This window comes from Limanda limanda, chromosome 3 (assembly GCF_963576545.1).
Source record: "Limanda limanda chromosome 3, fLimLim1.1, whole genome shotgun sequence".
Taxonomy (NCBI): domain Eukaryota; kingdom Metazoa; phylum Chordata; class Actinopteri; order Pleuronectiformes; family Pleuronectidae; genus Limanda; species Limanda limanda.
Window position 1 is genome coordinate 10,549,407 of NC_083638.1, and position 25,365 is coordinate 10,574,771.

Here is a 25,365-nt window from a genome sequence, read left to right on the forward strand (position 1 = left end):
ATTTGTGCATTAAGGAGACATTCAGTTTGTGGAGCACTTTTCATATTTATGTCACAATATAAAGAAGTTAAGTGGGATGGAGTGATTTGCTTATCGCAGTATGTTTGTCAGTTGTGAGGGTGTTTGACATCACAAATACTGAAACAGTTAATCCTTGTTACTCTACAGGTATACAGCTACTGCAATAAATGTTTTAATTATGTGTACGCTTAATTTGTGTTCAAGATGGTCTCAGAAGTTTTTGTCTTTGTCAGCATTAAATAATTGTCCTAAAATGCCATTTAAAGTGCCATTGATATATTTTGGGCACATGGTACCATTTTAATACAATACTACTACAATAGTACAGTTCATAATATGTTTTGCCTTTAAAATTAGGACTTGCAGGGTATTATACGTACACCAAGGAATTGCAAAAACACCCATGAGCGTGTGTCTTCCTGAATATTTTATTCTGGCCGTTACTTCTAAAACCTACAAAGAAAGATATATTAAAAATAAAATATATAAAATAAATATTTTCGGTGTCAAAAACAGGGCAGTTCAATAAAAGTACAAATCTCATTGATGCAGTTGTGATGGTTAAATGTCTGGAAGGGGTTTTCTTTGGAAAAGCGGAGAGTAGAGCCATTGAAAAGAAATCTCTCAATTTACTCTTTCAGAATGCATTTTATGGTCTTGATCTGTGGTTAAATGCTGAAATACGATTTGAAATGGAAGGTGAAGAGCTCAGGGATCAGCTTGAAGGTGAACCGCTGCTGCTGCTGCTGCTCTTCTGAACTAGTCTAGAAGACAGCTGAGGTAAAGATATCTGGTGGAGCCACAGCAGGCGAGCTGACTGAGGGGAGGCTCTGAGGCTCAAGTTATCCTAGAGGGACGTTTCGATACAACTCTTAAATTGTAGCCTACTGTAGAAAATAACTTACTTGAAAATGTAGTTCAACCAACATAGTCCACATTGAAGCCCTAGTGTCTAAAATTGCTCCATAGCCCACTCTTCCCAACATAATATACACTTAGTGTACATCTCGCTCCAAATTGAGATTTCAGACACAGTATAATTCATCACCCTTTTGTGTCAGAAACAGGTGGAGAGTTTTGTGACCTAATCTTAATAATGTCTTTCCTTGCCTTGTGAGCAGAAAGCATGTGTGTCCTAACAACTCAAATACAATCGTAGACCATAAATAAATTGGCCCACTTAGTAAACTGCCTGATTTCAGACACATGGCCTGAATCTCTGGCCTCACCTATGAAATATCTTTCTCATATTATCTACAAAGAGTTCAACACTCCTAAACGTATTATTCTTTAACAGTCGTAGTGTTGCGGCGAGATCTGATTGGCACGTGTCCCGCAGTCAAATCCTGATTGATGTGTTAATGTGAGATCCCATCGCTCATAATAATGAGCTAATTGACCAAAAGTGTTTGGATGGCCTTTAGTTTATGCACTTTATTATTAATTCTGGTAAACAAATATCTGCTAAGGTCATTCCCATATGCAGTGAAATGTCAATCATAACATGATTTTATCTGCGAAGAGCTTGTCTGTGTCGTTCTCCACAGATGTTTGGATATAATCGCAGCGTTGTGCTCGTCAACTCGCAGGCAATCAGAAAGAGATTTGCCTGCTGCCCACTGGCCACTGATGAAGGGCCAGGCACCCGGCATAACTGGCCCAGTAATTAAATGTTCTTTATTCGTTTAGGTTTCTCTTTCTCACTATAACCTCATTTGATATATTTATCAGCTGTCGCCCAATAGACCTGCTTCATTTTTTTTATTTGCCATGGTAGCTATCGACTTTGGGCTAAAATAGTTCTAAGAAGCTTCAAAGCTAATTGCCTTGGAAGTGTTGGGGGGGGGGGCAGTAAATTAGTGTCACGCCACTACCAAGAAAAAAGGTTCTCAATCACATTTCCTTTTTCTACGGCTTTGAGAATATTTCTCTGACAGGGAAGCGCCGGCCGTGCACAAAGTGGGACAGAGCGAATGTTCAGCGGGGAATCAGTCAGAGAAGGCAAGCACTTCAGATGGAGGAAGAGGCGAGACTCCACAAAGATACTGTCGGCAGAAACGGCATCATCTGCATATTTCGACGGCAACATTTGAAGATAATAAGAGCACAAATTAATGTTAGTATGCTCCACCAGTTCGCTTAGTTTCATTTAATCTAATGAAAGTGTGAGAATTCAGTCTGGATCCCGACCAGCCGAGCGGACCCTGTGGCCTTGTGAGCGCTAAATATCTTCAGACAGGAGGGATTCCAGTTTGGCTCCCTGGAAGAGGAGCTCTGTGGGAAGCCAAGATCTAACGCTGGTTATACTGGAGCCTTGAAAGGACGGTGCTTCTCTGTAGATCGCAGTCAAAGAAGGTAAGAGCGTTTCAGCCTGAAACTATGCAACCCAAGCAGTCTCCCTTGACCAGATGGTTCTAGCTTTAACTCATACAGTAGGTATCTGTAAAGGACTGTTCCAAAGAAATTTGAAGGGGAGGTAAATGATGCAAGGCAGTTTCAAAATATTTGTAAAAGATTGTGGCGCAAACTATAAAAATTGAAATAGCTCGATGATATACCTGAGTTAGGTTTCTAGCCAAAGTTGAGGATTTATCTAGCTTTATAATGTTATACTTTGAAATGCATTACTTTGGACAGCAATCTAACAACATGCTTTCTCAGAATTCATTTAAACTTTATTTCCACATCTAAACAAAGATTGGACAGTATGGTGAAAAAATATATCAAGATAGTAGATATTGATAATTATGTGAAAGTCACGTTATTATTTATTTTATGTAACTTGATGAACACCAACACATTTTAAAAATCTGATTTAGATCAGTAAGGTGTTATAAAAGATAACAAGTATTATATTGATGTGTATTGCTATTGGTGACAATTATATAGTGCTAATTATTGATATTGTTTTGTTGTACAGACCTAATCTACATCCACATGTATAAAATCTATAGGCTTGAGAACAGGTCAAGCAGATTTCGATTTTGAGTTGTAGTCATCTACAAGATTGAGGGCGTGTTAACAAACTTTGAACACATGAAACACGTATTAATCGTTTTTTGGTAAAACATGTACAGGTGTGATAGATCCTCCAGTTCTGTGTCCCCTCTCTGGCTGAACCAAATGAGTATATTCAAAAGTCTCATAAAGTCATGAAACACTGGAATGGGTCGTTCCAGCCTTTAACACCAGATGAATGTGCAGTTACGTGGAAATCATTTTCAAATGGAAAATGAGAGTTGCTATAACGTTCTTGAGAAACGGGAACATTTCCTTCTCCTCTACAGAGCTGCGAGCGAAATCTTAACAGACGTCTGAGTCCACACAAAGAAAGCCTCCAAGTCAAAGTCAGAGATAAAGCTGAGGCCTGGGCAATGCATCTCGTCCTAAACTCTCAACCTAATGGTCTTCATTTAAATAAACAGCAGAACAATATATTATTATACACCCCGAGCAAGAGCTGGCTGACCGAATGAAACATTACGACCAGCGGAGGAGATGATGAGAAAATCAGATTCGGAAGTCTGTCTGGAGACACTGTACTTTTACCAGCTCACCTTACTATGTATTTAAACCACAAATCTGATTTGTATGAGTTATTACATTCCCAGAGGTCACAGTGAAATACTTTAGGTGCGAAAAGCCGAGTGAATGCCGATGGCCTGCGCAGGAAAGCTTGAATCTGTCGGTATCAGAAAATAACGTGAACAAGATTAAGCATCTAAAGCCAAGCCGGCAGCTCTGTGGGGCTGCGCTGAGGCCGCGCTGCTTCCAGCTGAATGCTAATGTCATTATGTGAACATGTCATGCTCCCAATGACAAAGCTGAAATACAGATTTGAAGCAGGTGTGGTGTTCGCTCTTCTCACAATTTTATTTCAGTATGTTGACTCTATTGAAAAGTAACTGTTCTAAGTAACAAAGCTGTTTTTTACTGGTAGAGTTAACATTGGATACGTTGTTGCCACATAGGTGAATTGGATGGCTTAAGGAAAAGAAAGGGGGTTTAGGTTCAAATAATTAAAACCAACTAGAATAGCAATCAGTAGATCTCATACTCCCCCACCGACAAGGCCCAACAATCTTGTTAAACTCAATCAAGCTGAACCACAATTGCAAACTTTCTTGCTTGGGCGCCCATGTCCAATCCTCACACGGACTTTTGTGAAAATTTGTTGTATGGGCTAGTTTTTGCGGAATTCAAGCAAACCAATCAACAGACAGGGGCAAAAACAAGAGGTTGGGAGGCGGAGAAACCAAGAAACCAGTGTGGATTGTAGGAAAAAGCATGAATACACATGTACATCCCCCATCCAAAGGTTTGTAAACCCACATCCTGCATCTCTGACCTTTGTCTTGGGCCTTTTTAACAGCTTCACACTCCTTTCTCTGTTGCTCCTGTTGTAAAGCTGAAATAACTCCTCAGGCCTGTGGACTTTGTACTGCTAAGCAGTAATGAAGGGCTGTGCTCTCTCCTGCCACATTTTGATAAATGTAAAGCTGGCAGGTAAGAATGTTTTCATGACAAATACAAAAAAACAAAACAATTGATCAATCCGGGGGTTTTACTTTAATTATAGACAGTAACACTTCTAGATGGATTTTTGGTTTCCAGTTAAAAATCAAATATAGCTGTAGTCTACCTACTACAAGGACTCGCTTGGAAAACAATCGGCTGAATGCTGGATCAGTCATATTTTTTTTCAGTAGAAAAACATTGTCAGAATGAAGCCTGCCCTGTCATTTCAAGACCCAGAGAAAACTATTAGAGTGGTTGTATTGTCACGCCTGGACTACTGCAATGCTTTGTTTACTCCCCTCAGCCAAGGTTTTTATGGCCTGTTGCCAGTTCATCTTTTAACACCAAGTACAGTATATGGATCCCACTGTGACACTGGCCTCTTTAAGCAGACGGCCAGTGAAGTCATCAATCAGTTCTTTAAAATATTTATTAATTGCGCTGGTCACGATCCCAATTATACGGCTTCCCTGAATGATTGTGCTCATTAAACACTGTCAGGAACCTTGGGTCACAAACATCAAAAAAACCCGGCCATTACACAGACCAGACCGAGGTTAAAGGGTAACTTTGCTTTAGGTTCATTATAACTGTCTGGGAATTAAAAGAAAAATTCTTTGTCAAACAATCTGTCGACTTAATTGTTTTACTGCTCTAATTTGCATGATAATGTTCTACTGGTTCCACAGTAAACTGTTACAGGGAAGATATTTTCTGCTGCTACACACACAGCTCTGAAAAGCTAAAGGTTATTCAGCAAATTGGGCATTTAAAGCATGAGCACTTTTTGATAAGAACAGATATAACTGTGCAGCCGTGCTCATTTTCTGATTCATTTTGACAGGCTCAGAATGCAGGATGTCATTTGTTCCCCTTCCTGCTCCATCTGGACAAAGTCAAATATTAAAACTGGAGAGTTCATGAAACTGTTGATAAGAACCCTGACTTTTTCCATCAGGAGTCAATACCAAGGTGAGGATCAATGAGCGCTCTACTACCAGGAAGCCATTCCCTGGATCCAAAGGCCATTTAAAGAGAGATCTGATGGCTTCAGACTGTCTTGGCCCTTCCAGAAATCTGATCCACACGGGCACAACAGACACATCTGTATGGATCGCTCCCCCAAAGCCAATCAGGGAACAAACACTGCCAATATTCCCTCCAGATGAGGCCTGAGCTGTGAACAGAGGGCTGAGATGAAAGAGAGAGGGAAGAGAGGGATTGTTGATTAACCTCTGTACTCGGTAGTAAATCTGTACACAAGATAGGAGAAACCCAGGCGCCGGCACTGGACTCATGCCTGTCCACCAAGGCAATCTCAGAAGGATTCTTGTCAACACCAGCTGTCTTTAAACACAGTGTGTCGGAACAGGTTGTCGACCAGTTTGTTTCTTACCTGTTACTGCCTTCTCTGTGGTTCCTCGTATTGATCCAGACCCAATTGATTCCAGGCTAACCTACTTTTGTTGTATGTCAGTTTGTCTAGTGATGTTGAAACCTCAAAAAACCTATTTAATCCATTTTTTAGTTTTTTTGCAATGATTAAAAGCCTCAAGCATGTTAAATCAATCAATCAGACTTTATTGGTTCAGACTCTTTCATACGAGGAACAACACAAACAGAATAAAAGCAAATAAAAACAAAACAAATTAACAATAATACTGGTAAATTACTCTATTCTATAATTTAAATTATAAATTTTACTCAGATGACCTCTTGATACAAAGTCTTGTTAAGTGCTTGGTATTGCAGTTTCCTTTTGGACCGTCATCCCTTCTCTTGACACCAAAATCTACTGCAAAGGGGAACAAGCTCTTGATGAAACTGAAGCCACAATTTTCAAAACAAGTAATTTAGACTGTTGATTCAAATATTTTAGCCGTCACTAAATTCCTTCAGTCAACTGTATTTTTTTTCTCTACAATCTTAAACAAGCTACCTTTTAAACATCCCTTTGAAGAAACACCCTCAGGACAACTCTATCTTAAAGGGCACCTATTATGAAAATGCCACTTTTGTAGTGCTTCTACACGTTATTTTGGGTATCTGGCATGTCTACCGTCCCAAAAACTCTGGAAAAAAACAACTCCCGCGATTTGTTGTGTTTCCTCTATGTCAGAAACTATGTGCGAGAGTGCGTCCAATGGGATTATTGGTCTGATGTACGTCACACTCGCCCAAAACCCACTCCCCCATAGATCTATCCCACCAATAGATGGAACCACCATAGATTTAAGAACCACCCACTTTATTGACGGTCCATGTTGTCCGGCCAGCCGCCATTGCATTCTTGCGAGCCTTGGAAACACTTGGATAAGCAAACTAGCAGCATGAAACGAATTCGACCACTGAGATGCTCAGTGCTGGGCTGCACAAATCCTCACAAAGCTGTTCATGTGACTCCAGCTTCGGAAGACAGAGCTAACCAGCCAGGGAGCTGGGTGAGAGGCGGAGGAAACAGAGCCTGCGGTTGGGGTGAGTTACCTGCCACAGCTCCCTCCTCAGCTCGGGCTCCGGCTGATGCTCCGTGATCGCGGAGCCCCGGCTCCGTGAACGCGGAGCCGGGGCTCCTGCTCTGCGGCTCCTGCTCCGTGATCACGGAGGAGGCTGCCGGGGCAGAAGCCGCGATCGCACGATCAGCTGGGTGAGAGGCGGAGGAAACGGAGCCTGCGGTCGGGGTGATTTACGTGCCACAGCTCCCTCCTCAGCTCGGGCTCGCTGAGGGGCTGCTGGCTCCATGTCAGCTGCTCGCTTCTGGTGGATGTGTTTGTTTACGCCGGGGAGCTCCGCCGGCCGGAGCTCCGACCGGACCTCCGCTCCGCGCTCCGGCTTGCACTAGCTGCCTCCACTAGCTGCCTCGCACCACCGTAGCCCTGAGCCATCGCGTAGCCCGGAGCCCGGCGCCACCACCGGAGCCCGGCAGCCACCACCGGAGCCCGGGAGCCGCAAGCCGGCAGCGCGAACCCGGAGCCGGGAGACACCGCGAGCTGTTGGTGTTTTTTCCAGGTAGGAGCTGCGGAGCTTCGGAGCTGTGTTGATGCTGTGGACTATGTGCCTCTGCTACCTCAGCTGGCTGTGACTTGTTGGTGTCAGTGTGTGTTTACGGGTAGCAGCAGCAGCTCACGCTGGCTTCTGTGTGTGTGTTTTGCCCCGGTAGAAGCAGCATGAATAAATAGAAACAGCTGTTTGTCGGGAGCTAACGTTAGCTTGCCTCTAGCGTTAGCCCCGGCACCTCCGTGCACCTCCGGGGACGTCCAGGTGTTGGGGACCGTGTCTCTGCCGCTGTGGCCACTTAGATGCTTTACGTCAGGGGTTCCCTTACTTTATAGGCTTGTGAGCTACTCTCGAAATGACCAGCTCAACAAGATCTACACCCCCCCCCCCGCGCACGTACCCCCTCTTTTTTCGCGCCAGGAAACACACTGAAAAATGATTTTTAACGATATAGATAACATATTTTATATTTTATATGATATAAATGATTAAATATGCATCCCATAGTTTGTATTCCCCTTCTGTTGTCCTGGAGATTTAATTTTACCAATCAGATTATTAAATGTCCCCCTCTGCACACAAGCAGTCATATAGATAAAAAGAGAGAGAGAGAGGGGGGGGCTACGTATTCTCCACATAGGTTTGAGTGGAGAAAACGTAATTTACCCTCCACACCCGACATAGCAAACAGTGGAGAAGTTCTTGAAGATGGATGACATTAAATTAATAATTTAAGTGGAGAAGTACAGTGAGCTGTATGATCCTCCAGAGGTGGGACCAAGTCATTTTCTGGCAAGTCCCAAGTAAGTCTCAAGTCTTTGCCCTCAAGTCCCAGGTCAAGTCCCAAGTCAAGACAGGCAAGTCCCGAGTCAAGTCCAAAGTCAAGACTGACAAGTCTCAAGTCAAGTCCAAGTCCTGCAGTTTGAGTTTCGAGTCCTTTCAAGTCCTTTTGATCACAGAGTAATGATATATTTACAGAGATCATGTATGCTTTTAAAATCTGTATTTATTTATTAAAACAAGTGCAATTGAAATTGCACTTGCCGGGGCCGCTCCTATGCAGTGCAAAAAAGGACAACGGCTCATAAATCCAATCCAAAAACTGTTATTTTTAATTAAAGGAGATCTTTACAAATTTAAGTGCAATGACATTAAACATGTCAAACATTAAACATTTAACATGTCAACACAACATTTAAGAACTTTTGGGAGGACATGTCAAGACATGAACCACATGACAGCTAAAATAAAAAGTTTAAATGCCGCTGTCCCACTGTATATTTAAACTTTTGGTTAAACTTTGGTCCACCTTTAGAGCACTAGTCTACAAACTTCTTGTTGAGTAGAGCTCATTCGGGTTCACTTTGCAGTGAACAGCAATCCAGCACAGCTGAAGAGTCACCTGCAGGCGGCCGAGGCAGGTAGGCCAGTCGGCTATTGAGTTTCAGGCAGTGTTGTCCATGAACGAGTTAAAAAGAACGCGTTCATTTTTATGAGAAAGTTGAACTAAACGCAACTTAATGACAAATAATGAATTTGAACGGTAAACACGTTCATATTATCTGAGGTCAAGCTGAAACGTTACGTAATGTTTTCCTTCTCCTGAGGAGAGACGCTGTCTAAAACGAATGGTTGCACCATGTCGTTGTGATCGTTGTTGTGTTTATTTGAAATGAAATGCAGTCTTACAGGGCAAAATACCGTCTGAAAGTTGCAATTCCGTTTTTCAACTTTATTTTGTTGAGGGGGGGGCTCTTGCATATAGCACCAAATGTGCTAGGGCCGCCCCTGTGTAGCGCAGTGATTCTCTCACCGGTGCGGCGCGGAGGCATAACAGGCGCGCGACCGGGAGGAGAGAATGCGAGGCGGATCTAATATTATAGCTAATGTTTTGACGTCCGCATCTCTTTAACGGCGGAGCAGTAAACAAATCGCTCTTTCGCCGTCATCCACTCTATGCAGCTCTAGGGATTAGCGCTGCGCGGCGCTTCCGCGTCCGGTTTGAACCCGGCGTGACGAGCAGTCCGCCCCGGTTGACGTTCGCAACATCGTCCAGGGTGGGGGGCGTGGCAGGGGCGGCGGCGGCAAAAAAAAAAAAGTGGGTACGTGCGCCGGAGCGTCCACGTGACTGCCTCTCGTCCAGTTGTGCGATCGACCCACACTGCCTTGGTCGATCGCGATCGACGTATTGGGCACCCCTGCTTTACGTGTATCAGCAGGGAGCTAACGGTAGCTAGCTGCTAGTTTGCGTTTAGAGCTCCAGCACTTTCTGGAATGGTTGCTTGTGAACGTATTTACAGCAGTATTGCATGTGGCCCCCCACCCGGGAAGCATCAGACTAGGAGGTGGGGGGAGAGATCCCAGGGTCCGGAGTGGAGGACGATGCTCTCGGAGTCTAGCTTGTGTGTGTGTATGTTTGTGGCGTCCCGGGCATGCAGCACGTTTACATAAAAAACAATGCACTTGGAGGCTAACTCGACTCGTAGCTTCTGTGTGTGTGCGTGTGTCTGTGTATATATGCCCTGTATGAATAAATATACACATATATTAAATACTGTATACACACATATCTAATGCATGTATTTAAATAAATGTACATCCTTATCAGAAGGTGTTGTAGTTTTAAAATTGAAGCTTCAATGAAGAAACACAACAAAAAAATACAGAAATGTATGTGTAGGATAGTGACTTAAAATTATTTTAACAACCTTAAATATGCTAAGGAGAGATTTAAGACTAGAAAGTGGATGTGTGTGTGTGTGATTGACAGGGGGGGGCGGGGTGGTGAGAGGGGGGCGGGGCGAGGAGGGGGGGGCGGGGGGACTCAAAACAGGTCAATCTGAAGAGGGCTGTTTTAGACAGGCTAAAAAGGCTGCTGTTTTAAATGATCCTTGTGGTATTTTGACCAAAAAATGTTACAGACATATCATTAAGACCCCAAGGAACCATATCAACTTGTGGTAAAATGGGCATAATAGGTCTCCTTTAAGTAATTTTAGATGCATTTCTGAGCTTTCCCCATAAATCAATCTCACTGTACAGCAACGAGACTGCTCTGATCAAGGCCACCAATGACTTATTGCCTGCCACTGATGCAGGGCCGCACTCCCTTTTAGTTCTCCTTGACCTCAGCTCAGCCTTTGACACAGAACACCACAGTGTCTAAATCAGCCATCTGAGAAACCGGGTTGGCTTCAGTGATGTGGCTCTGAGTCGGTTCATTTCATATCCATCTGATGAGGCCCTCTCAGTTGTGCTCGAGTGGCCTCCCTGATTTTGTGGGGTCCCACAAGGGTCTATTTTAGGAGCACCTTTATTTACTATACACATGCTACCCCTGGAGCTAGTCAAGCATAGATACATTATTGATTTCCATTGCTATGCACATGTTATGCACTGTATGTTCAGATGAAGCCTGCACCTACTGATGTGCCATCTATTATGTCCTGAAATGAAATGAAGTAGCAGATGTCCAATAATTTTCTGCAGTCGAATGACTCCGAATCAGAAATAATTATAATTTCACCACCTGGCCTCGGCACTAGCAGCATTTACGATCTCTCGCATAGTCTGGGTGTCTAATAATGTTTCTATTTTAGGACTGTGCGTTTTCCTTTTACTCTCAGGTAAATAAAGTTTTACAATCCTGCTTGGTATAACTATTGTCTTGTTTTACACTTGTTTCCACTATAAAATACTTAATGAATGTATTTTTAAAGGTGCTCCATAAACTTGTCATTTTAATTAATTTACTAGTACTATTGTTATTGTTGAACCCAAACCAAATATATATTGAGCATTTGATTATTTTTTTTTGCATAATTACATACCTATTACCACAAATTACCTTAGTTTACAAATTATAAATGATACCCATAAGTATTCTTAGTATACCCGAGTCATAACAATTAACATCTTGATAAAGTAGTTCAAATAAAGTGTCATATTATCTATCTAACACTGTCATCGGGCACTATGAATACTTTTCTATATATAACTATTTCTCCATGTTGTTATCATAAAGAGGTATGGAAGTAAAAAGGAAATGGTGATTTTTGCATTGCATTTGATGTAACAGGCACAAAGTGCATGATATTAGATTATAGTCTCACCGTCTAACCTTGGTTGCACTCACGTTTTTTTAATTTATTGCATTTAATTTGTCCATATAGCAGCTCCAGCATAATATGATCAAAGTATGATTTTTTATAATTTGCCACAGGTTCATAAAAGGGAAATGGATCAAGATTACGTCAAAGGTGAATAGTGAGATAGATAATAGTAATGTTAGTGGAATGAAGACAGTCTGGAAATAAAAATATGCTGTGTGCCTTAAATGGTAATGAAAAAGATTCCTCAATGTAACTACAAGTTATTTCTATAAAGAGCTAATTGAGATTTAATTTCTCTACTCTGATTTTACACAGATAGCCTTTTATAAGCTTTTGAGCTCAGGCTCACTCCTCATAATTGAAACAAAAATTTCCTTTTTACCACCTGCCGACATTTGGAATGCTCCCTGTCACGTCACCTTTTGACGGAATTAAAATGGAATTAGCTGTAATTGTGCCGGCTTTCGGGATTATTTTACTTAACGCAAGGTCTTTTGAACACCTGAAAGACAGGACGGAGATAAGCCGTTCCCATTAAAATTCTAATGAAAAGACTGTGGTTGAGCATTACCAGAAATAAGAGCTTTTAGCCATTCACATGCTAATAATTGGACAAGGAATTTTCAGTGACTTCCTCTGTGACATTTGATTTGGAGAAGATTGATAAATTAAGATGCAGCACATGTGGAAGCCTGATTACTGTAAAATGTTCATTTATTAACACGCTCAGCCCGTATGTGCATGTGTCGTTGCACTGATGTGTATACGGTCTAAGTGTGTCTGTTCGTTACAAATCTAATCCTGTATTTTGTGTGCTACTTACGGTTAAACTATAATGAAATATAACTGGAGAGAAAGGTGAAGAAAACATCCATTAATGTCTTAACAGGCCAAATGAATGAGAAGATGTGTCTTCCCTTTTTTAGATGGCAGAGAGTGATGTGCTTTCTCTGACACATTGATTCACAGCTCATTAAAATTGCTTGTGAAACAGAACCACAGATAAGAGGGAGAAATTAACTGAATTTCTTCATTTGGCACCGTTTATCCCGGATACTTGACTTCAGAGTTGTTTTCCTCGAGAAGATATTTACTTCTTTGCAGACATTTACCCGCAAATCTCTACACATCACACTGTGTTTATGTTTCTTTATGATGATTTTGAATGAATCCTACAACATTAAGTCTCTAAGATCAACTTTTGTTGAATATAGAGGCAGGAAAAGCTGGTTTGAATGTTAATCATATTCAGAACATGCAATTACAACCTAAAAAGATAAGGAGAAGAATTAAGGTCTATAAGTTTTCTCAAATATTTGCCGTGATTCCATCAGGATGTGTTATTATAGCCCACATTTCCATCCATCACACACCTTCTCACTCACACATGCCCACAACCACCTACGTGTGCGTGGATGTAGGGGTGGAAACCTGTGAGGGACGATATTAATTCTAAGTTCATGGTTAAAGACATGAATTATAAACGAACTGAATTAAAAACAGATAACAAGATCTCATTTCTTCTATACATCTCATTGACCCTTGTGCATCAAATTATTGATTTGTGTGTAGAATTACCTTAATAATGCTCCAAGGTTAAAACAATGATTGAATTAATTTTACCACCAACGCATATAATATCCGTCCAAAGCTTCCCACACTTTTCTACACATTTACACTTAGAAAACTGTATTTGTGGTGCAGCCTGGACGCGTTATTCACAGATGCTTTGGAAGTGCAAAATGCATTTTAGAGAAGATTACTCCAGCTCGAGGTATTAAGAGGAATCTACTTCTAACAAACAACCTTCAAATTTAAGGGCGACGGAGGAATTGCAGGGAAGCTATTTTATTGACGGATGGTCTATAGGTGACAGTGTTTTTATTGGTGGCCGTTAAGTGACCCGTTCAAAGTCTCCCAAAACTCAAAGGTGGATGACAACCCACATTTCCAAGCAAGCGCTTTAGCCTGTAAATCTCCTGGTTTCATAAACACACACACACACAAACACACGTACAGGACAAGGTGGAACTTTCCAACACTTAATAAGGAACATGTATATCTATATTTTTGGATTTTAACATTTTATGTGGGATTGAGACTTACAGGATTGCCAGAATCAAAAATTAGACTATCCTGTCTGTTTTCCAAAGCTGTGACATCATCACGATTCAGATAAATTAAGGTTGCTCATCAGTCGCTGCCCAAACAACGTCCCTTCTTCTCACTAACATTATTAAGGTATAACTCAGTAGTGCCTACTCCTCTTCCTTTTATCTAATCATTATACTTAGTCTCAAAAAATATAATCTCTGAGGAGAACCAATGAGCATGAGTCATTTTCCGTGCAGCATCAGCATCATCATCCTAATGGTATGCGGAGAACAGAAAGGGCTTTTCCTGACCTTGTGCTTCGTTTGTAATCTCCTTTGTGGAAATTACACTCTCACTTTATGAATATATTATAATTAGGCATATGTATTCTAACAGGCAGTAAGATATAGTTTCTGCCTAATCTCTCATTTATATGCAAAGAAGTACAAGTTAAAGAGCTTAGACTTCCTCCCGTCTTACTGATTCCTTTCCTCCCTAATCAAGTTACTTTTTTTATTTCTCTCTTCTCAGCTTGCTGTTTCATTTGCCTTTTTCTGGTCAAAGAACAGTGCTCCATTATCAATTCTTTTGAGGTTGTGTAAGAAGAGTGTCGATGGTCTCATGTCACAGAAGCAAGTCTGGAGGCATGGAAGTAATTATGGCCTAATAAAGTTTTTTCTTGACGTTTTAAAGAAACCTGAAAGTGCAATACTAAGCGCTGAGGTAAATTAAATGAGGTGATACACCTCTAGTGATTTAAAATGTAAACATTCAAAGTGAGGTGAAATCATATCTTCATTTTAAATAATTGGTCATCTCTTGCAAATGGATAAAATATTACATTAGGACAATTTAACATTGTGCTTGTTCAACATTTCTACAAGGTGTCCTTTGATTGAATAAAAAATCATATCAAGTTTAAATTCATCTCAAGCGTTGAGTGTAATTCGATTTTACATATCCAGATTTATCAAAAGTCACATGCACAAACAACTACATGTGCATATATGCAGCTGATGCTTGTATTTTAAAGGACCTTCTTTTCAAGAAAGACATATTCTGAAATATAAAATAAAAGGTTTGAGCTGTTTAATATTTTAATACTAAAGTTTAAAATCAGAATTCAATCTGTGCCTGGAGGACGGCAGAGCAGTGGACGTCTTGCTTTGATCACAAACCGTATCAAGGCTAAAACAAGCATTCAAAAAACCAGACGAGTGAGGCTGTCGAAAACTAAGACAATTCAAAGCAATTTCAAAATTGCTTGGAGAGAAATGTATATACTTTCATCCATGAATTATTTTAGAACCAGCCCAAAGCAGTTTGCTCAACTGACTGGTAACTTTAACAGCCCAGTGAGAAGGAGGGGGGGCTATTGACACAAATTCAATTTAATATCGATCATCATGGGTACATCAAAATCACCTGATACAAAAAAGGGGGCCAACGGAGATTTTGCTACAGATTTACAGGAGTATGGTGAAGAAAGGGGAACTAGGTCGGTTGCAGTCTGCAATTTAAACAGAAAGTAGCGTGCTAATGGCCACTTCGGATAGAGATAAACCAGTGAACCTCAGAGTACTTTATATTTATAATCAAAGGGTTAAAGTAGCAACAAATTCAACAAGCTCATTGTGTAGCGTTAAGAAGCTTAGTCTGTTCGCTCGAAAGATATTTTTATTGCGAGTTTGATTTTTGCAGCAGAGAATCTGGCCTGAAGAAAAGACAAACAGACACAGATTTGATTATTTGTTTAAAGATTCGGGAAGAAGCCGGGGAATTCATGCAATGACCAACCATGAAATACATATCCTCAAAGTGAGAAGAGAGAAGAGGCCCACCTGTTTTCATAAATAACTTGGTCCTAAGCGTCAGCCCTTGGAAATTAAGCTCCAAACAAGTGCATTTACTCCCAGATGTGCTGAATTGATTTTCCCCTTTAAACTTCAAAGAGGAAGCAGTCTGCTTCTTGGGGCCGCGGCAGCAGAGGCCTCGGCTCACTGGTTATGCCGACCTGATCAAATTCCCACCTACTGGCCGTAACAACTATCCGTCCAACCACAATTAGTATTCATGGAAATGCTATTGATTTATTACACTACCGTGTGGCAACTAGAGGCATTGAATATGAAATAATTAAATTCAGTCTTTTATATCCTTCCACCACAAGTACTAATGAAAAATGTACAAAATGTCTAGCCTTAGGCGCTATTTACACTGGTAAAACATCAAGCAACGTATCAGCTCATTGCTGGATAGATCCCCACAATTAGCATTTTAAAATACCATTTAAGCTGCTGTTTACACTACTCCTCGGAATGTTAACAAGTTGTGGGTTCAGACACTTTTATTAGCCTCACTACCCAAGGGTAAATCCCTGTCAGAACACAGCATCTGCATTCCTTTCTTTGACAATGTTAATTTTGTGATATATCGGCTGACGTACAGAGTGTCGGCTCTGCATTAAATCCCTCGATGTCTATGCAGAAGTTTGTGATGTTGTAAAGGCAATGTTTGAATTATTCAAATGTGTGAAAAACAGAAAAAAAAATCCAAGCGCTCATGCATAGACTTTTGATTAAAAAGCCTTGTGATTAGTTGGAAGGCTTGTTCGTGACAGTTTAAGGAAAAATAGCTGGTTTCAACCTTGGCAGGTTTTCTTCAGCGTTTCAAATGGTAGAAATAAAAACCCGGCCGAACACTGTGGTACATTCATTTAACAGAGTTCCCTAAATGGGTAATTATGCCAAAAATAAAGAGGGAGATAATGTGTGTCACTGAGAGATTATATCCCCGAGACATCCAAGAGTCTGTGTACAGTCTCCACCCCTACAGTAATAGATGGTTTGACCAATTCCACACCACCAGCTCTTAATAGACACTAATTGCTAGCTTGTGCCTTGTGAAAATACTTTGCCATCAGTCTACATTTCACTTTATTTTAGGCATATTTTGTGTTCAGCAAACCGTGTAACATGTAAAGGCTTTCTTTTTTTTTCCACTTCCAAAACTCCCGGTACCTTCTGCTTGATTAACTGACCTTTGCTCTGTTGAACATTTCAAGATTTCAACCTGTTTTCAGCAGAAGGCTGTGTTTCACTGAGTCCTTCTCTATATTTAACCATTATCTTTTTTGGACGAATGTATTCATTCTTAAGTGCATCTCAAATTTTGAGAAACGTGAAGGGATGGTGATTGGTGATCAGCAGTGTTCCTTAATGTGAGCTAAAGAAAATAGTACAAACCTTACAAAGTTATATCGTTAAATTGCAGAGGCTTGAGTTTATCTTGGGTAGATAGATATTCCCAAAATGAAAAGCTAACATGTCAGTGAATAATATATAAAGCAGGTTAAATATTGTCCAATTGAATAAAGAAAATCAACAACAATAAGCCACAAATAAATACAAGAACCTAAATGAGGCTAAATAAACCCGAGATAGTGAAAGGAGGGAATGTGAGGGCACGAGAAAGTACTACTATAAATCTTTCAACGATTCTAGACAAGATGCCATCAGACGTGAGGGACAGGACCTGTTAGTAAGAGATGATCAAACCATATAAAAAGCCATGGTTCGCTGTGACAACACTGATAAAGGTACAACTAGAATGGCACTCAGCAGTGTTGCAGTGAAAACACTCGAAGTGCACTCTATCTCGATCTGCTGTGAAACTGAATGGGCTCCTCTTAGGGTCATGCCCCTTTGCTTTCATGGAAATCGGTTCTGTAGTTTTTTCGTTATCCGGCCAACTAACAAACATATATGCAGTAATAAATAAAAATGTTACTTCTATCAGGTTGATCAGAGCAGAGTGAAGGCCGGCGCATGCTTCTGCGTCGTCAGGGGCCCGCAGGCACGCAGCTGTAACGCAGGACTCGTTGTCATTCATGGTTCTCCAACCGTTGCGCGTGTTGCCATGCAATTCCCCGCCATTTATTTACATCGCCACGGAGGCTCCGCAGAGCCTTTTTCTGGCGGAAAAATCCGCCGGTTAGTGACGGGTTATACTAGTGGACATAGCGTCGGATCTCTTCTGCCAAGTGCTCTTCTATCTGGTCCATTTTCATTCTTCTAAATCTTCCGTGGTTTCCGGGCATGAACCGGAAATGCGACTCCGGAAATGATGTAGTCAGCAGACCAATCACAGCCCTCGCGGCCGGGTGACGCTTGCAGGGCTTTGCCGTCTAGTTAGAAAAATTGGCCGACGCACGTAAGGAAGGGCCGTGAGGGGCCCGGAAGGGCTCCTGCGTCTCCGTTCCCGTGAAAACGCAGAAGCATGCGCCGGCCTTGAGTTGCAAAAAGCCGTCCAGCTGAATCAAATGTAAAGCTTGGTAACATGACAGAGAAGGAGCTTCTCGTGTCACTGCTATAGATGTGAAATTTGCAGTTTGTTTTATAATGACAGAATATTCTACAGCAGGAGTATAAATTTGTCGAGCTTATCACTATTTGTGGATGTTTGCTTTTTATTTTGACCTTATAACAAATGTACGTCTAAATAAAACTATAAATGGTTTATAATGAATAATTGAATAAATGGTCCATGCGCTGACAGTTTAAAAGGATTTCAACATGCGAGCCAAAGCACCTTTTTCTGTGTCATGTGGGAGAAATGTGCGTTTCTAGAATCAGCGACATGACAGATGTTGACATTTCAGAGTAGCCTGGCTTGTCCTTACAAGATCAAAGACAGAAAACAAGAACAAACTTCTACAAAGAGTGTCAATGAAACTCTTGTTTGAACTCATATGCACAACATTTGTAATTAAAAACATTTAACAAAGCAGAGCACTCATTATAGATTAGATTTATAGCTCAAGGTGATAAAGAAAGCGTTAAGCAAAACTAGATAATTAGGTAAAGAGGTTAGAAGTTTATATATGTATATTGATTTTAAACTTGTATTTCTGGGGAGAGTTTTCGTTCAAAGCTGTTTTTAGTTCAAGGTCAGAACTGGAGCACAGCGGAGGTGAGATGCATGGGTGGTGAGATATCCTCCAAATGATAAAACATGTCCTAATTATTGTAGTCTGTAATTTTCTCAAGGTTTTTCCTTTTTTTCCGTGCCCCACTCGTTTGACATAGATTCGGAAAATTAAGCACGAAACCGGTTGTGAGTAAGGTGATGAAGCTCTGAACTGTGGGATTGTTATCCGACAGCAAAACGACACACGGGCGGCAGGGGAAGTTTTTTTTTGTTCTTATGTTTGCTTCTTCGTGTTATTTTCTTCGGCTCGGTCCTTGTGAAAGACAGAAAGCCAATTAAAGACATGATATATTCAGAGATTTATTTTAATTGCGGTTGCAGTTGCTGTGAGGAACCCACGGTCTCTAACTAGTTTATATGTGTTTGCTCTATTTGAATTAAAATGCACTTTGGAAAACCATTTTTTTCTAAAAACACTTAATATCTGGGGACGGCTCTCTGAATGAAACCTGCATTTTTCCTCACCTATAACTCGCTGCCGGCTCATCTGGCTGTTTGGTAAACCATATGGGAGGCAGAACCGGATTTTCACCCCCCACGAGTGTTTTGGAAGGCCCCAGATATAATGAAATTAGTAAGTTGGTAATAATATGAATTATTCATAAACTTAAGCCTTGGCTCTCCTGCCACTCTGGATTCAGAGAATCAGCTCAAAACTATAAAAAGGAAAAACAAACAAACAAATTGCTCCGGGAGCAGAGGACGGGGACGAGGGAGCATCGGGAGCCGGTCTCAGGAACATCCTCTTTGATCAGGAATAGTCGCTTCCATCCATTCAGCCACTTCAAACACCACCATGGAGGTTGTGGTCTAATAATTTGCTCTTGGGGAGAGCTTCTCATCGTCTGTGGTGGTGACTGAAATCTCTGGAAGGCATTGCAAAAGGGGCTGTGTGGAATACGGTGAAATTACCAGTGGCCCATTTCATGCAGGTCTTCTGTAGGTGTGAATATTTGAGATGTTCCACATGGACTCCTCCGTGAGCAACTGTTGGTTCGTTGGTTCTTTATCTGTGAACACTCTGTTCTGAATCTGCACTTCTTTGTGCTTTGTTTGTTTTTGCTTCAGTTTTAACGCTTGGATGCTGCATCCATTATGAAACTTTGATTTTTTTTGACCTGCTCATCAACTTGAGCAAGAACACATCACACGTATTTTAAAGCTGCTACATTAAAGGAATAGCTGTTATCCTCCTCTAGGAGCCGTATGGAGGCATTTAATGTTTTTTTTTCTGTTGTCTTTTATACTTTTGTAGAAGTGATCCACATTTACTTCAATTGTATTGGATTTGGCTGCAATGCTGTTAACCCCTCGAACTCCAAACGTGTTTGTGCACACTCCCCATCCTCCATCAGCATAGTGGTCAGTGAATTTCCATTTTGGGGGGAACTATCCCTTTAAGGTTGCATGGTTTTTCTTTATCATAGATTGTTGTCACTGATTTCTTCTGTCCTTATGGATTTAAGTTTTTGGAGGCAACCTAAATTCATGTGTTGTGATTGTGCTTTAAAGAAAACACTCACCCTGGCGTAGGAGTCAAACACTTTAACGAACCTGGACTCCATCCATACACTTATTCTTTGCCCTGTAATAAAGTGAGACCATGTGGGGGTGGGGTGGGGGGTGTGTGATGGCATCCAGCTGCAGCCCAGAGGTGCAGGAGGTGGCTCAGGAGACCGGCGTCCCGCTGCGTTGATGGCACACAGCTGTCACCGGTTAACTAATCACCCCCTCTCTCTTTACCGCGGTGCCGTGGCGGACCGGGGGGAGCGGCCCCCCGACAGACGGACACGCTGCGCCGCCATCCCCCCGTGTTCTGTGCCGTGGAGAGTATCTGAACCGGTGTGCCAGGGAAGCCGAGCCGAGACAGCACTGGGACGAGTTGTTTCCCTTCTCTTTATGTGTTTAATAAAAGAGCATTACCGGTGAGCGGCTGTCTGCTGGTTTCTGTGTGGAGTAACCGACAGTGGCAGGAGAGCAAGCTACACAATATGCATGACACACCACAGTTTGCCAGACCCTAATACCGTCCTGTTCTGTTAATGTCTGGGGACATTTTGACCAAGAGGTGTATATTCACATTATGCTTTTCCTGGCTGACATGACAGTTTGTAATAGGGTTCCTAAAGCTTTTATGAATAATTAATATTGTGCATAAGGTTAAAATGCACTCTTACACTGACGGTAAATTCCCCTCAATGTGGAATTTTTTTTTAGTTTAATTGTTTATCCTGCAATGTTTTTATTTCTATTTTTCATACATATGCAAATTTGCGGTGAGTTTTTCTCCTACTGATTTTAGAAAATACTTATTATTCCTGTTTATTCATTATAAGGAATAACTAACAAAACTCTGAAGTTCAACTGGAGAATAAACAATATTTGTGCACGAATGTAAAAAAAAAAAAAATCCATCTGTGAGTGACTGGAGTGTCTATGATTGTGTCCTGAATTTGAATTAGTCAAACTGTGGTTTCATTTTACTCTGACCTTTAACAGACTCTCTCGGCTTGAGCACTCTTTCACTGAGCTGCAGCACCGAGTCTGCAGTCGTGTGCACAGCCGATCAAATGATTGCCCTGATCAGTTCGTAGAAGTTAGAGGAGGAAAACAGTTGAGGTCAGCAACTTACTTGACCACAAGTTACCGCAGCACCGACAGACATAAAATTTTACCTTTTTACATGTAGCTAAAAGAGAAGGAGAAACCAACCCCATAGTTATTCTGTGCAGCAGATTGTTATGACCCAGAGTTAAAATTCACTGCCAGTAGGCGTCTAGTGGCCGAAGTTATTCTCGGTGTTTGCAAAGGAGGAAGTTGGTGACGAATCAACATTAGGAAGAGGTTCATCGAAGGTTCAACAATACATTGACTCACACATAATATATGGTGTTTCTTAGTCTTTGACCTCAAACTTTACATATAAACTACAATTGTTACCCAAACCTAACCGAGTAGTTTTGGTGCCTGAACATAACCAAACCACGACCTTTCCAAATGCATTGCAACAATGGTTTGGTAAGAGAGCAGGAACCAACAGCCTTTTACAGCCGTTTAGGTTTGAAGACTTGTTTATCTTTTGTGAGAAGTAGAAATACCTGGAAATGCATTGTTGCAAAACCTTTGTGTGTATCAAAAATACTCTTGTTGTGGAATTTGAGTTGTATTCAGTGAAAGCGAGCTCAATCACATACCACTAACTGGCATTTGCCGCGGTGCAAAAGAACCTGCGTCTGCTGGAAGATCGATTTGTGAGAGAAGAGCAGCAATTCAGTGCTGATAAATGCCTGCAGGTAATTTCTTGTATGTTCTTCTCATGTGATTCATTCCTACATGATACTCTTCATCTGCATCTCAGTGGCTGAGGAGGCTGCCGGGAAATGTTCTCTATGAAACAGTCAATAGAAAAGATTTGACTTGTTTTTTATTAAATTTTTAATACGACACTATATTTTACAGATTTTTTTTCGTCATTATTACATTCATCAAAAATAAAATGCCATTTGAAGGGGAATCTTGGTATACTTTCATCAAGGCAAATCACAATATCTGTCACCTTAATATGTATTTTCTGACAAGTTCCATTGATTAATCTCTGAGAAATCAATGTTGAAAAACGCTCTATTTCACAATGTCACAACAACCAAAATAATCCTGTTTCTTCACCCTGATCCAGACCAAATTATAACGGTTTCTACCCTGACCCATATACCACGTCCTTCCTCTGAGTTCCGCGATAATCTGCAGAGTAATTCTTGCAAAACTAATAGACAGACACAAAAAGGTCTATTTAACTCTTACAGGTCAGAGGTGAGAAACTTACAGACATTTGAGAAGTTTCATGTTGTGGAGATTTATGTTACATTCACTGTTTAATCTCAATGTAATTTTTTTCATTTCAAAACCTAAATATATACGACTGTCTCAAAGCTGATTTGATCGTGAACCTTGGAAGAAGTGAAGTGAATGGTACGAGGAGGTGAAGTGTCTGTGCGGCTCCGACAGACAACGGCGTTCTACGAACTGTTCAGAAAACTCGTGACACTTCTCTTTACAGCGCTGGCATCGGATCAAATCCTCTGAGTGGAAACAGAATATTCAAAAGCAGATGGTCTGACGCTAATCTGGATTTTGTGTTAAAGCCTCGAGTCACTAAGCAAATGTATACAACTGAGAGTTTTCATGACGAGTTAAAGAAAATCTGTGGGCGTCAGTTACGATGCTCTCGCTCATTTTCCCGCACCCTCCCTCTGTCTCTCCGGCTCCATCATTCTCTTCTTTTTTTTCCTGCTCCTCCTCTGTAAATCAACTTCCACTCTGCTGAAATACGAGTTACCCTGAGGAGAAGGATAATTATTAACAATTAATATTCATAATGATGTCTCCGTCCCTGGACAGCCTTCACGGAGTCTCAGTCAAATGGATTTAGAATTCAATTTTTATTTTACATAATCCAATCAAAAAACGTGGACGCATCCTCAAACACATCAGTCCCCCCGGTGCGTTCGGAGCCGGATCCGGTTTTCTTACAGTCTGACATCTTTGGGTTGCATTGTGTCGCATCTCACACTGGATGTTATAAGAAGGGAAGTAAACCCTGGGAGCATATTTAATCTGAAGGTGTTTAAATTGGTGATTATATAAATCATCAGGATTTTCATTTACCTCTGAGTAAGGGTGCTCACCTTTGCAAGATTTATTGTTCGCGGTTTGGTTAAAGAGGTGAAAGGTCAAGGTGCAGTGAGCATAAGCAATGACGTCTCAGGCTTCGCTCTCTGAAACTCGAAGCGATATTTACATTACGTTACATGTAAAGGGACGAGGCAGCTCTCACCGCCTGCTCCCTGCAATTTGCATTGGGATCTGCATAACATTTACATAGACCCTAATGCTATAGGCTAATTCAACTGTCAGCTTAGCAATCACTCTATGTAAAGGAGCCTTGGTAAATGCAGATCAGCTCCAGGATCTGAGCGACGTGGAGCCACAGACGAGCGCGGGAATTAAAGCGGGAACTAAATATTGTGATTCTGAAATGGAGTTTCAATTAATGAGGCACGAGAACACATGGGCCGTTTGGAGAGAGGCAGTGCGAGTCCAGCGATGAGAAGGAGACGAGCAAATGGCGTTTCTCACGAAGTAGGTTCTGAGGAATCATGGGACTGATTTCAAATGGGGTAATTAGGAACCGACGGGGGCGGGAGGGAGGAGATGGAGTTGGCGTCAGTACAGATGATTTAAATCCCAGGACAATTACAGAATAAAGATCAGGTGTAAATGTCTCCCCAGATGAATGCAGTAAAGACTGGCCATTAGCACTAAATTAAATGTCCACTTTTTGTAAAGTTGTAAATGGTCAGGAATTATTTTTTTTTACGTTACTTTCAGGTTCTTCCCCCTTTTTCTTCCACCAAAAGCTGTATTTTTATTTTTTAAACATATATTTATTGGTTTTATACAGTTTTATACATTAACATCAATTTACATACATACATGAACCTTCCCCAACCTGAACATATGGCAGTATAACATTTCAGTACATAGTACAAACATCACAAAAATGGCTAAGTTATGATTAAAACATCAATTCAATTTTTTAAATTAAATACAGTCACAAACATGGAACAGCACACATTCCTCACACCAGATTAGTCACTTCACATTTCCAATGCCTCTTCAATGTCACCATTCTTAACAAAGTCCAAAAACATCTCCCAGATACAGTAGAATAACAGAGAAGCTTTCTTTCTAACTACATATTTTAACTTCTCAAGAGCCAAGCTCGACGTTATGTTTTTTAACCAGTGGCCTAGAGAGGGGCAACAAACATTCTTCCACGACAGAGCGATTGAGCGCCTGGCCTGTAGAAGACAAAGGTCAACCATTTTTCTTTCTCTATGAGACAGAGAACAATTGTCTGGGTAGATGCTTAATATACATAGCTTAGGATTCAGAGGTACTGGAGAAGAGGTAATTTGAGAGATATATTGTAACACCGAACTCCAAAATTGTTGAATCTCTTCACATTCCCACAAACAGTGGTATAAATACCTCCAAAAGCTGTATTTATTTTCATGTCTTTAATTAATGTTGTCTTCCCAGAGCACATTTGGCTGCTGTGCCCTGCCTTCCCCAGCTGTCACAGAGACATGGAATGAAGAAAAGATAAATAATTGTTCTCTTTAGACCTTTTCAACCTGCTTTTAATATGTCATACCTTATCTGCGGATGCTCTTTAACAACTATTTGTAATTTCCATGAAAATCTGAAGAGTTAGTAACTAATCCTTAACGTGACACATTCCTAAAAGTGATAAATAAAATGCAGATCTCTCGCTGAAATGAGGCTCCAAATGCTTTGCGACCCTGACCCTGAACGTCGACCTTCTATGAGGCACTCCTCCCAACTTGTCACTTCTACGTCAACATCTTTAATTCACTGTCAGTCCGGAACCTTCTCCCCGTGATTCCTGGTGAACCAGCGGCGTCAGAGACATACCATTAAAATAGCTGCATTTCCTGTTTCCATGCAAAGCGGAGACCTTTGTCACATGTCATCTTCTCTCAGTCCTCGTGTTTACCGTCACTCTGTCAGAACTGTCCACTCGAGGCACGGGGGGGCACAGGAATGATAAAAC